Source organism: Salmo salar, chromosome 09 (genome assembly GCF_965601325.2).
Source record: "Salmo salar chromosome 09, fSalSal1, whole genome shotgun sequence".
NCBI lineage: Eukaryota > Metazoa > Chordata > Actinopteri > Salmoniformes > Salmonidae > Salmo > Salmo salar.
The window spans coordinates 114,863,058-114,876,873 of NC_138299.1; the positions used below are offsets into that span (position 1 = coordinate 114,863,058).

General features: G+C 44.0%; 1 protein-coding gene across 1 annotated transcript in view; it reads right to left on the reverse strand.

Moving 5' to 3' along the window:
- The window catches only part of nyap2a (neuronal tyrosine-phosphorylated phosphoinositide-3-kinase adaptor 2a), a 155,546-nt gene extending 143,765 nt beyond the window's left edge, over window positions 1-11,781 (reverse strand). The window contains exon 1 of the mRNA XM_045724307.2: window positions 10,917-11,781. The gene's annotated coding sequence lies outside the window, so the exon portion shown is untranslated. The remainder of the gene's footprint in view (window positions 1-10,916) is intronic.
- Window positions 11,782-13,816: the final 2,035 nt, after the last annotated feature.

The following is a 13,816-nucleotide window of genomic DNA, read 5'->3' on the forward strand; positions in this document are numbered from 1 at the left end:
TCTTTTCCATCTCTATCATTTACTAAGGATCTCTGCTCTAACGTGACACTTCCCACGTCTTCCATAGGCTCTCAGAGCCCGGGAAAAAACAGAATGTCGTCATTCCAGCCCCAGGCTGAAACACATTATCGCCTTTCTCAAGTGGCCGATCAAGAGACACTAGCTTATGCGCGTGACCCCGACCGCCCCCGCCTTTGGGATTTTTTCCTCTGTTTGCCGAAAAGGAGATTCCCTGTCGGAATATTATCGCTTTTCTACGAGAAAAATGTCGTAAAAATTGATTTTAAACAGCGGTTGACATGCTTCGAAGTACGGTAATGGAATACTTAGAATTTTATTGTCACGAATTGCGCCATGCGCGTGACACTTCTTTACTATTTCGGATAGTGTCTGGAACGCACGAACAAAACGGCGCTATTCGGATATAACGATGGATTATTTTGGACCAAACCAACATTTGTTATTGAAGTAGCAGTCCTGGGTGTGTATTCTGACGAAGACAACAAAAGGTAATGAAATTTTATAATAGTAAATATGATTATGGTGAGTGCTAAACTTGCCGGGTGTCTAAATAGCGAGCCCGTGATGCCTGGGCTATGTACTTAGAATATTGCAAAATGTGCTTTCACCAAAAAGCTATTTTAAAATCGGACATATCGAGTGCATAGAGGAGGTCTGTATCTATAATTCTTAAAATAATTGTTATGCTTTTTGTGAACGTTTATCGTGAGTAATTTAGTAAAATTTTAGCGAATTCCCCAGAAGTTTGCGGGGGGTATGCTAGTTCTGAACGTCACATGCTAATGTAAAAAGCTGGTTTTTGATATAAATATGAACTTGATTGAACAAAACATGCCTGTATTGTATAACATAATGTCCTAGGGTTGTCATCTGATGAAGATCATCAAAGGTGAGTGCTGCATTTAGCTGTCTTCTGGGTTTTGGTGACATTATATGCTGGCTTGAAAAATGGGTGTCTGATTATTTCTGGCTTGGTACTCTGCTGACATAATCTAATGTTTTGCTTTCGTTGTAAAGCCTTTTTGAAATCGGACAGTGTGGTTAGATTAACGAGAGTCTTGTCTTTAAATGGCTGTAAAATAGTCATATGTTTGAGAAATTGAAGTAATAGGATTTTTAAGGTTTTGAAAATCGCGCCACAGGATAGCAGTGGCTGTTACGTAGGTGGGACGAATTCGTCCCGCCTAGCCTAGAGAGGTTAATCAATTTTAGAACAAGGCTATAATGTAAACAAAGGGTTCTCTATATTTTCCGAATGCACTGTATAAATACAAAATATCTGACATTGTACCACCATTTGAACTTTGTGGTGATTTTACAATGGTTGAGAGCTCATCGATAACACATTTAGATATCAATTAAACCAAAAATCAAACAATGTTTCTCCATTGGAATTTGGTTGTGCTTTTAGATGGTTGAAAGCATAATGCCACACAACAGAACTGTTCTGCTAGCACAGACTGGAATATGTTCCGTGATTCATCCAATGGCATTGAGGAGTGCACCACCTCAGAGATCGGCTTCATCAATAAGTGCATCGACGACATCATCCCCACAGTGATTGTACGTACATATCCCAACCAGAAGCCATGGATTACAGGCAACATCCACATCGAGCTAAAGGCTAGAGCTGCCGCTTTCAAGGAATGGGACACTAATCCAGACGTTTATAAGAAATCCCTCTATGCCCTCAGATGAACCATCAAACAGGCAAACCATCAATACATGACTAAGATTGAATCCTACCACACCGGCTCTGAAGCTCGTCGGATGTGTCAGGGCTTGCAAACTATAAGACTACAAAAGGAAACCCAGCCGCGAGCTGCCCAGTGATGCAAGCCTACCAGACAAGCTAAATGCCTTTTATGCTCGCTTCGAGGCAAGCAACACTGAAGCATTCATGAGAGCACCAGCTGTTCCGAATGACTGTGTGATCACAGTTTCCGCAGCAGATGTGTGGCAAGTGTCTTCACTGATATTTTCAACATCTCTCTAACCAAGAGTCTGTAATACTGGTAGCATTGCCTTTAAATTGTTTAACTTGAGTCAAACATTTCAGCTAGCCTTCCACAAGGTTCCCACAGTAAGTTGGGTGAATTCTGCCCACTCCTCCTGACAGAGCTGATGTAACTGAGTCAGGTTTGTAGACCTCCTTACTCACACACGCATTTTCAGTTCTGCCCATGCTTTTTCTATAGGTTTGAGGTCAGGGCTTTGTGATGGCCACACCAATACCTTGACTTTGTTGTCCTTAAGCCATTTTGCCACAACTTTGGAAGTATGCTTGGGGTCATTGTCCATTTGGAAGACCCAAGCTTTTAACTTCCTGACTGATGTCTTGAGATGTTGCTTCAATATATACACATCATTTTCGTTCCTCAGGATGCCATCTATTTTGTGAGTTCACCAGTCCCTCCTGCAGCAAAGCACCCCCACAACATGATGCTGCCACCCCGGTGTTTCACGGTTGGGATGGTGTTCGTCGGCTTGCAAGCCTCCCCCTTTTTCCTCCAAACATAACAATGGTCATTATGGCCAAACAGTTTTATTTTTGTTTCATCAGACCAGAGGACATTTCTCCAAAAAGTACGATCTTTGTCCTCACGTGCAGTTGCAAACCGTAGTCTGGCTTGTTTATGGCGGTTTGGAGCAGTGGCTTCTTCCTTGCTGAGCGGCCTTTCAGGTTATGTTAACCTGTTAGGGCTAGGGGGCAGTATTTACACGGCCGGATAAAAAACGTTCCCGATTTAATCTGGTTATTACTACTGCCCAGAAACTAGAATATGCATATAATTATTGGCTTTGGATAGAAAACACCCTAAAGTTTCTAAAACTGTTTGAATGATATCTGTGAGTATAACATAACTCATATGGCAGGCAAAAACCTGAGAAGATTCTGTACAGGAAGTGCCCTCTCTGACCATTCCTTGGGCTTCTTGACTCTCTTTATTGAAAATGTAGGATCTTTGCTGTAACGTGACACTTCCTACGGCTCCCATAGGCTCTCAGAACCCGGGAAAAAGCTGAATGATGTCGAGGCAGCCCCTGGCTGAAAAACATTAGCGCCTTTGGTAAGTGGTCAATCAGAGGACAAAGGAATTAGGCGCGTGCCCGAGTCGACCCAGTGATATATTTTCTTTCGGCTGTTTACCTAATTGCAGATTCCCTGTCGGAATATTATCGCTTTTCTACGAGAAAAATGTCGTAAAAATTGATTTTAAACAGCGGTTGACATGCTTCGAAGTACGGTAATGGAATACTTAGAATTTTATTGTCACGAATTGCGCCATGCGCGTGACACTTCTTTACTATTTCGGATAGTGTCTGGAACGCACGAACAAAACGGCGCTATTCGGATATAACGATGGATTATTTTGGACCAAACCAACATTTGTTATTGAAGTAGCAGTCCTGGGTGTGTATTCTGACGAAGACAACAAAAGGTAATGAAATTTTATAATAGTAAATATGATTATGGTGAGTGCTAAACTTGCCGGGTGTCTAAATAGCGAGCCCGTGATGCCTGGTAGCATTGCCTTTAAATTGTTTAACTTGAGTCAAACATTTCAGCTAGCCTTCCACAAGGTTCCCACAGTAAGTTGGGTGAATTCTGCCCACTCCTCCTGACAGAGCTGATGTAACTGAGTCAGGTTTGTAGACCTCCTTACTCACACACGCATTTTCAGTTCTGCCCACGCTTTTTCTATAGGTTTGAGGTCAGGGCTTTGTGATGGCCACACCAATACCTTGACTTTGTTGTCCTTAAGCCATTTTGCCACAACTTTGGAAGTATGCTTGGGGTCATTGTCCATTTGGAAGACCCAAGCTTTTAACTTCCTGACTGATGTCTTGAGATGTTGCTTCAATATATACACATCATTTTCGTTCCTCAGGATGCCATCTATTTTGTGAGTTCACCAGTCCCTCCTGCAGCAAAGCACCCCCACAACATGATGCTGCCACCCCGGTGTTTCACGGTTGGGATGGTGTTCGTCGGCTTGCAAGCCTCCCCCTTTTTCCTCCAAACATAACAATGGTCATTATGGCCAAACAGTTTTATTTTTGTTTCATCAGACCAGAGGACATTTCTCCAAAAAGTACGATCTTTGTCCTCACGTGCAGTTGCAAACCGTAGTCTGGCTTGTTTATGGCGGTTTGGAGCAGTGGCTTCTTCCTTGCTGAGCGGCCTTTCAGGTTATGTTAACCTGTTAGGGCTAGGGGGCAGTATTTACACGGCCGGATAAAAAACGTTCCCGATTTAATCTGGTTATTACTACTGCCCAGAAACTAGAATATGCATATAATTATTGGCTTTGGATAGAAAACACCCTAAAGTTTCTAAAACTGTTTGAATGATATCTGTGAGTATAACATAACTCATATGGCAGGCAAAAACCTGAGAAGATTCTGTACAGGAAGTGCCCTCTCTGACCATTCCTTGGGCTTCTTGACTCTCTTTATTGAAAATGTAGGATCTTTGCTGTAACGTGACACTTCCTACGGCTCCCATAGGCTCTCAGAACCCGGGAAAAAGCTGAATGATGTCGAGGCAGCCCCTGGCTGAAAAACATTAGCGCCTTTGGTAAGTGGTCAATCAGAGGACAATGAGACTGAGGCGTGTGCACGAGGCGACCCCATGTTTTTATTTTCTCTCTCTTTGAACTAAAACACGGTTTCCCGGTCGGAATATTATCGCTTTTTTTACGAGAAAAATTGCATAAAAATTGATTTTAAACAGCGGTTGACATGCTTCGAAGTACGGTAATGGAATATTTAGGGTACCTTAGGATTGAATAGAAACATTGTTTGACTTGTTTGGACGAAGTTTACCGCAAAGTTTTTGGAATCCTTTCTATACATGTTGAAGGAGTGGATTACTGAAATCAATGGCACAAACTAAACAGACTTTTTTAGATATGAAGAACTTTATCAAAAAAACAAACATTAATTTGTAGCTGGGACCCTTGGGATTGAAAACAGAGTTAGATCTTCAAAGGTAAGTGATTTATTTAATCGCTATTTGTGATTTTGTGAAGCCTGTGCTGGTTGAAAAAGTATTTTGATGTGGGGCACTGTCCTCAGTTAATGGCATGGTATGCTTTCGCCATTAAGCTTTCTGAAATCTGACAACACAGTCGGATTAACCTCTCTAGCGTCCCACCTGGCCAACATCCGGTGAAATTGCAGAGCGCCAAATTCAAATTACATTATTCATAATATTAAACATTCATGAAGATACAAGTGTCATACATCAGTTAAAAGCTTAACTTCTTGTTAATCCAGCCGCTGTGTCAGATTTTAAAAATACTTTACGGCGAAAGCATACCATGCGATTATCTGAGGACAGCGCCCCCCTTCCAAAAGCATACAAACATTTTTCAACGAAGTAGAGGAGTCACGAAAGTCAGAAATAGTGATAAAATAAGTCACTTAACTTTGAAGATATTCATCTGGTTGCAATCACAAGAGTCCCAACAAAATACTAAAATGTAAAATGTAAAATGTACACAATAAATGGTTGTTTTGTTCGATAAACTCCCTCTTTATATACCAAAAACTCTGTTGTGTTGGCGCGTTTTGTTCCGTAATCCATTGGCTCAAAGGCGGTCAAAACATGCAGATGAACACATCCTAATAGTACCGGTAAAGTTCATCGAAACATGTCAAACGATGTTTATAATTAATCCTCAGGTTGTCAATTATCTAAATAATCGATAATATTTCAACCGGACAATAGCATATTCAATACAAAGGAAAAACAATGAAGGGCGCGCATACGGTCACGTGCGCAAACCAGTACTGCATAATTGCCCAGTCCACTGACAGAAAGGTGTCATTCTTCATTTTTCAGAAAACAAGCCTGAAACCATGTCTAAAGACTGCTGACATCTAGTGGAAGCCATAGGAACTGCTATCTGGGCCCTAACCCATTAGATACTCAATAGGCTGTCAATGGAAAACCCACTCACATCAAAAAAATCCCACTTCCTGGATGGATTTTCTGTTATACTCACAGACATTATTTGAACAGTTGGAAACTTTAGAGTGTTTTCTATCCAATACTACCATGCATATGCATATCCTATCTTCTGGGCCTGAGTAACAGGCAGTTTACTTTGGGCACGTTTGTCATCCAAACTTCAAAATACTGCCCCCTACCCCAGAGAGGTTAACAAGAAGTTAAGCTTTTAAATGAAATAAGACACTTGTATGTTCATGAATGTTTAACATTACGATTTTGTAATTTGAATTTGGCGCGCTCCAATTTCACCGGATGTTGTCGACAAGTGTCCCACTAGCGATTCGCGAGCCCTAAGAGGTTTAATAACAGATTGGGAATTCAGCACACTTTTGGCTATCTTTTTGAGTGGGTGAATAAAGGTTGAAATCTCATTGATCAACTTCTCAATCAAATATTACCCACATTTCCACACTGAAATGACGTGGTGTGCCCAGTGGGGTAGTGGTCATTTTTTTTGTATGGATCTAGAGTAGATTTGCATGAATATAAAATGTCAACAAAACTGTGTGTGTCTGTGTGTTTGAGCACTAACAGCGTTGTGTATGATTTTGTGAGCATATTGAATGGCTTCAACTGAAATTAGCCTGTCTATGATTGTTGGAATGTGTGTGTAGTTGTGTGAGAGCAAATCTAAAATTTGTGCTAAATGCAAACAAAACAAAATGCATGCTTTTTTCTAGGTCCCATAAACCATATTTAAATTAATTTGTAATGACTAGTTTGAATGGTACACACATTTAACGAGTTCCATCCTTCAAATATCTTGGTATCTGGCTTGTTGACAAACGACCATTTAAAAAACATGTCACTGAGCTGATGAAGAAGTTGAAGATCAAGGTTGGTTTCTTTTACAGAAATAAATCATGTCTGACTTTTATAATTAGGAAGGAAATTGCAGAGGCCACTTTTATGTTTATTTTAGATTATGGGGATATTGTCTACATGCATGCAGCAGCATCTACACTTAAACCACTAGATGCTGTTTTTCATTGTGCCCTCAGGTTTATTACTGGTGATGGTTGTAGAACTCACCATTGTGTTTTGTATCAAAATGTGGGTTGGGCCTCTTTGTATGGAAGGAGAGAGCAGCATTTTCTTGTTTTATCTACAAAACTCTCATGCAGAAACTTCCTATGTATCTATCATCATTAATACATCATTAATACAATTTAGACTTATGTTTTTGTATTTCTTTGTTTTGGGCCGTGTGTGGCTCCCAATCAGGCACAGCTGTAGTTCGTTGTTGCTGATTGGGAGTCACACATAAGTAGCCTGTTTTTCCTTTGAGTTTTTGTGGGTGATAGTTTCTGTTTAGTGCTTTCTGCTTCGTTGTTAGTACCTGAGAACTGTCGGCTGTCATTTTGTTTATTTTGTCAAGTGTTCTCTTTTTGTATTAAAATTCATTCAAGATGAACACATCCTCCGCTGCACCTTGGTCTTTCTCTAACGACGGCCGTTACAGAATCACCCACCAAAAACAGACCAAGCAGCGGAGGAAGGAGCAGCACAAGGAGGGGATGAAGCAGCGTGCTCGGGAGGTCATGGCATCCTGGTCGCTGGAGGTGTTGGAATCAAGGCTTGACTGGACATGGGATCAATTATTTGACCACTGCAACAACTTGCCGAGGGAGAGCGACGGACACGGGAGGCAGCCCCCAAAAAAACATTTTTTGGGGGGGCACACGGGGAGATTGGCGGAGTCAGGCGGTAGACCTGAGCCAACTCCCCGTGCTTACTGGAGGCAGCGCAGTACTGGTCAGGCACCGTGTTATGCGGTTTAGCGCATGGTGTCTTCAGTGCGCGTTCATAGCCCGGTGCGCTATAGGCCAGCCCCCCGCAAGTGCCATGCGAGTGCAAGCATCGAGCCAGGACGGATTGTGCCAGCTCAGCGCGTCTGGTCTCCAGTGCGCCTTTTCGGTCCAGGTTATCCTGCACCGGCTCTGCGCACTGTGTCTCCAGGGCGCTGGGAGGGTCCAGTTCGCCCAATACCTGCACTCCGCCCGTGCCGGGCCAAAGTGGGCATTCAGCCTGGAGTGTGGGTAAAGAGCCTTCGTACCAGAACTCCAGTGCTCCCCCACAGCGCGGTTTATCCTGTGCCTCCTCCTCGGACCAGGCCTCCGTGGGTCTCCCCATCCTGGTCAGTCCTGTGCCTCCTCCACGGACCAGGCCTCCAGTGGGTCTCCCCATCCTGGTCAAGCCTGTGCCTCCTCCACGGACCAGGCCTCCAGTGGGTCCCCCCGTCCTGGTCAAGCCTGTGCCTCCTCCACGTACCAAGCCTCCAGTGGGTCTCCCCATCCTGGTCAAGCCTGTGCCTCCTCCACGGACCAGGCCTCCTTCATGTCTCCCCAGCCTGGTGAGTCCTGGGCCAGAGCCGTCAGAGCCACCCGCCAGTCCGGAGCCGCCAGAGCCACCCGCCAGTCCGGAGCCGCCAGAGCCGCCCGCCTGTCCGGAGCCGCCAGAGCCGCCCGCCAGCCCGGTGAGTCCTGTGCCTGCGCCGAGGGCCAGGCCTCTTTCATGTCTACCCAGCCTGGTGAGTCCTGTGCCTGTGCCCAGGGCCAGACCTCCTTCATGTCTCCCCAGCCTGGTGAATCCTGGGTCAGTGCCGCCGGAGCCGCCCGCCAGCCTGGAGCCGCCAGGGTCGCCCGCCAATAGGGGCACAGCCAGGGTCGCCCGCCAGCCGGGCGCAGTCAGGGTCGCCCACCAGTCCTCCGGCGCGGCCAGGGGCGCCACCTAAGTGGGCAACGCCGATGGTGGAGCGGAGGCCACGTCCCGCACCTGAGCCACCGCCGTAAGAAGGCCCACCCGGACCCTCCCCTTCAGAGTCAGGTTTTGCGGCCGGAGTCCGCACCTTTGGGGGGGGGGGTACTGTAACGCCCTGGCCATAGAGAGGGGTTTTTGTTCTTTATTTTGGTTAGGCCAGGGTGTTACATTGAGTGGGCGTTCTATGTTCATTTTTCTATGTTTTTGTATTTCTTTGTTTTGGGCCATGTGTGGCTCCCAATCAGGCACAGCTGTAGTTCGTTGTTGCTGATTGGGAGTCACACATAAGTAGCCTGTTTTTCCTTTGGGTTTTTGTGGGTGATTGTTTCTGTTTAGTGCTTTCTGTTTCGTTGTTAGTACCTGACAGAACTGTCGGCTGTCATTTTGTCAAGTGTTCTCTTTTTGTATTAAAATTCATTCAAGATGAACACATCCTCCGCTGCACCTTGGTCTTTCTCTAACGACGGCCGTTACACAGGCTTGGATAACACTGAATGCCCCTCCACAGAGTTGGGTAAAGCTGCTTCTAGTTTTTTTACGCCCATGTGGAACACCTTACAGAGCTCTTTGAAATTAGATGTTCTGGTCCCCCTTGGTCAGTTCAGAGTAATGATCAGAGACCTCTATGTTGATAAATGTGTCTGTTTTTCTTAATATTTTTTGTCATTTTGTATATTGTGTGTGTTTGATGTATTTATGCAGGGCTCATCTGCAAAAGAGATCCTAGTCTCAGTATGACTTCCCTGTCAAAATAAGGTTTATATATCTCATAAAGAGTTTTTTTGTGAGCCTATGTTGGTTGCAGTGCATTTTGGGTGAATTTGGGCAGGTTGTTGAGATCCTATTAGCCACACCAGAGACCACAGAGAGATCTGATTGGATGAGTAACCTCTCCCTCAGAGTAACAGTTGCATCATGCCAGAGATACTGGGCACCTTTAACATTGCAGCCGACATTAAAGTTGAGTCGAGACTGACTGATCTACAAATCGCCTTTCCTCATAAATAACTAAAAAATGTTATTTTATTTATTTGTCAGTCAGTGACAATTTATCAATGATACATCATGGTTTTGATGCTCTCGAACACAGACAATGGGGGAGTGGTACAGACCTCAGCCAGCTGGTGATAGCATAGCCTCTTCCAGGCAAGCTGTGTGTAGCCCATTGCAAGACTCTACATAGCTAGCAGGCTAACAGGCTAATCTGCTGCTAGCCCAGACTCCCCCCCCCCCCCCCACACACACACACACACACAAATGCACACACCGATACATGGCTGATGGAATGGGAGTGTGTATTTTTGTTTGTATTTATAGGGATTGGAGGATGAGTTTTCTTGTATGTGGTGAGGGGGAAGGTATGTGTGTGTGTGTCCGTGCACATGGGTGTGTATAAATCAAGGTGCAGAATGTAAAAGGAGTTAATCGATCTCTTTTCTCCTTTGTCATTCCCTGCACTCTCACTTACCCACTCTCTCACTTACCCGCTCTCTCTTTCTCTCCGCTTGTCCCTTTTTTTCCTATTCTAAATTTCTCCTCTAATCCTTGGCCCAATTCTCCTAATCCACCCCCCCACTCCTTGCTCTCCTGATGGAGTCACAGCTGCATTCTAAAAATGGAATACAGAGCGAGCCCGGTCGTTGCCAGGCAACAGCATCTCACGGTGGAGGGTGACATAATGCAGAAAAGGGAGTTCCTAATTCATTGTTTGAGACACATTTGTTCCGCCTCAGAGACGGGAAGCGTGAAATGTTATATCTGCAGTGGTTTGTGGTGAGCTGTGCACCACCAATACAGCTACAATGAACATAGACTGTGTATACAACTGACAATAACAAATAGTGTGAATACAAATAACAATATGGATAGACAGTATGTACAATATAATGGGCTTACTGTATACTCCTAGTGGGTTTTTGAGGACTGTCTTTCCCTATTGATATATACTGTATACTACCAACAACATATAGCTCAAAGTAGGTAGACTACATTCTATAGACAATCAATGTTGACAGTAGAGCATTGAAACAGATCCATAGGCAGACGCTGAAGCGGAACCGGAAAACAGAATAAAAGCAGGATAGTGTAGCAGGCAAAGCGGAATGATACTTACAGTGGCTGGGTAGTGCTGGGGTCAGACCAAGGTAACCTAGAGGTTGACCACACTAGTGGGGGTTCAGTCCTGTCCACCACACAGGCTAGGAGGGAGGAGAGGGGGCTGAGCTGCAGGTAAGCAGGATCACCCGGAGCTTAGCACCATTGAGCCCCCAGTGGTACAGAGCATGACAGAGGAGAGAGCCCGGTAGTGCTGCTGCTTCTGTTGGAGATCACAGGGACGCATGAGGAGGAAGAGGAGGAGGAAGATGACAATCTTCAAGTGACTGAGTACCGCGTTGTGAAAAAGCAAGGGCCACCTCCAACCTCTGTGACGGACAGATAGACGGGCACAGAAGGGGCACCCAGGACACTGCAAGCTGGGCTGGACACAGACAGCCTCTGGTTCCCCCTCCCTAGAACAGTTCAGACACACATTCTTGCATCAGTCGTCACTAGAAACAGCAGGCTGTGGTGCTGTCACGGCAACCCACGAGCATCCAGCTCCCTCCCTGGTTGCTTGGCTCCTCCTTCCTCCGCTGCGGCTGTGGTTCTCTCTGTGTCACACACACATATCCACACAGACACACACTGTTCTCTCACATACACAAACACACACACACACACAACACAACAAAACAAACTGAGAAGGCTAGGTGCAGGAGGCAGCGATCAGAAGCAGAAGTGGTCCAGGGCAACTCTCCCTCCCCGGTGATGGTGTCACCTCCTTGGCAGTCTGGCTCTCTATCACATTCCAGCTGCCTCACATGATGATACAGTAGTAGCCTCACAGGCAGCCTGACAAGCACAGAGTGGCAGAGCGGCTGTGAATTAATCCCTGATTCTGAGTGGTAAACCACAACACAGATGAGGAACAAGTGTGCTAATCTATACTTCCCATTCCTTCTACTTCAATCTCCTCCCCTGCTCCTCACTGGCTCGCAACTGCCTGTTCTCCTTCGCTCTACCCCCACAATGCGGTATCTCTTCCACGCTGCCTTATGTTCTGTCTCATCTCTCTCTCCAGATAATTAGTTTTCCAACAAAAGTTAGTATTTATCAATTTGGAACTTGACCGGAAAGTGTGCGTATCTCCATGCACATCTCAGACCATGCGTATGCACAACTTCTCGTGGTTGATAAATTATATTGGAATTATAATAATGGTAGGCTAATGAAAACATTAAAACGTAGGCCTAATGTAAAAACAGATGCATTTGCCGTTGGTAAGGAGATTGCATAGCAGCATGTAGCCTAATATGTTTCTTTAACTTTTATTATATAGGCCGAAATCATTATCATATTGCAGGACTTGTCTCTCCTTTTATGACATGACTGTTTTTTTCCCGCTACACAACAAATATTAGGCTACTATTTCTCCATCACTCATTTAATAGCCAAACATGCTAGAAAGTAAATAGATCAGTACCCTATTCAAATTATTTGACAGTATGGGTAGAGCAGGCTACAGTGTTGTATTTTCCATAGAAGTGTGCTGTAGCATTTACTTTCAAATTGTTTGAATAGACAATCACACTTGCAGAATGCACGGAAAGTGGTTGGCACTCGCCAAACACTAATCCAGTGCATTTTAATTTTGAAAAAGTCACTGCAAAAGTCAAAATAAAACAGGGTTCTTCGAGGGTTCTTTGTAAGAGAAAGGATTCCAAAAGGGTTATTGGAGGTGGGGAAGGGTTTGATCTCCGAACAGTACATGCATCCTATCCATGACTTTGTCGGGATGTTGTTCATTGATAGAGAAAGTTGTTCCTTCAGTACCTGTTCTCTTTCCAATGCATTTCTTAACACCCGCTCGCTTAATCCAGTCAGCCTGCAGGCACCCGGCCCGCCACAAGGAGTTGCTAGAGTGTGATGAAGCAAGTAATTTACCAAAGTTACTAGAATTCTCTGTAATTTTGGTAATCTATGACAATCTGTTAATTTGTATAATTTATACTTGAATAACTTCAAAAATATATATTCATATATTGTATTCATATTTTATATATGCCTATGTGGTCCATGAGTTTCTATTGGATAGAACATATGGTTCAAGTGAAAATAGCATAATTAATTTAAAAAACATCTAGTCAACAATGGCATCATTTTCAATTAAATCTGCAACTCTTCAAAATAATGACTTTCTTCACACCTGCCACCAGTTTGGTGCCAAACACTGAAAACATAGACATATTGACATATTAAAATAAATAGAAGTGTGTAAAAAAATACAATTAAGAATATAACGCTGATGCCCTCATATTAAACACCAATTGCATTCACTAAGTTGATGGTTTATATTTAGGATGATATTGTACAGCTTTGTCATTAAATGTTTTATTATAAAATCTTCTTATTTGATTGTGTTATATATTTTACATGTGACAAGGCCTCACAGAGGGCCAAAGGTAATTACAGACACCTGTGAGAATCTGAAGTACCCAAAAAGGCCACTAGTTGTCATCTGATGAAATTCCTAAAAATCCTTGAAAGTTACCAAAATTCTGTTAGTTTACTGATAAACTTTTGAAGTTTCCTGAATAACCTTCCCTTTGCAACCCTAGTCGTGATTTGTTGGCAACCTTCCTACCCGGCTTTGATCTTGTCCCATCTACTGTCCGTTAATATAGTCAGGTGCAGCAAAAAAAGACATAGCAAAGCTATACAGAAACCCAGCCTAAAACCCCAAACAGCAAGCAATGCAGGTGTAGAAGCACGGTGGCTAGGAAAAACTCCCTAGAAAGGCCAAAACCTAGGAAGAAACCTAGAGAGGAACCAGGCTATGAGGGGTGGCCAGTCCTCTTCTGGCTGTGCCGGGTGGAGATTATAACAGCACATGGCCAAGATGTTCAAACGTTCATAAATGACCAGCATGGTCAAATAATAATAATCATAGTAGTTGTCGAGGGTGCAACAAGT